Here is a 207-nt window from a genome sequence, read left to right as displayed (position 1 = left end):
CTTGCCAGGGAAGCACTTATTCCACTGAGCCATCTCCCTGGCCTTTTTTTTTTTACTTAAACATTTTTATGATTCAGAAGGCAGTTGTTCCTTGTCAATGTTAGTTTCAGTCGTTCAGATTGTTCCGATCTGCTTTATAACATTCACTGTACTAATCCTTTAAGATGAAGTAGGGGATGACGACAAAATTCAGTTATATCCTCAAGA

The sequence above is a fragment of the Octodon degus genome, unplaced genomic scaffold, assembly GCF_000260255.1.
Source record: "Octodon degus isolate 3935 unplaced genomic scaffold, OctDeg1.0 scaffold00048, whole genome shotgun sequence".
NCBI lineage: Eukaryota > Metazoa > Chordata > Mammalia > Rodentia > Octodontidae > Octodon > Octodon degus.
This window is presented reverse-complemented; position numbering follows the sequence as displayed.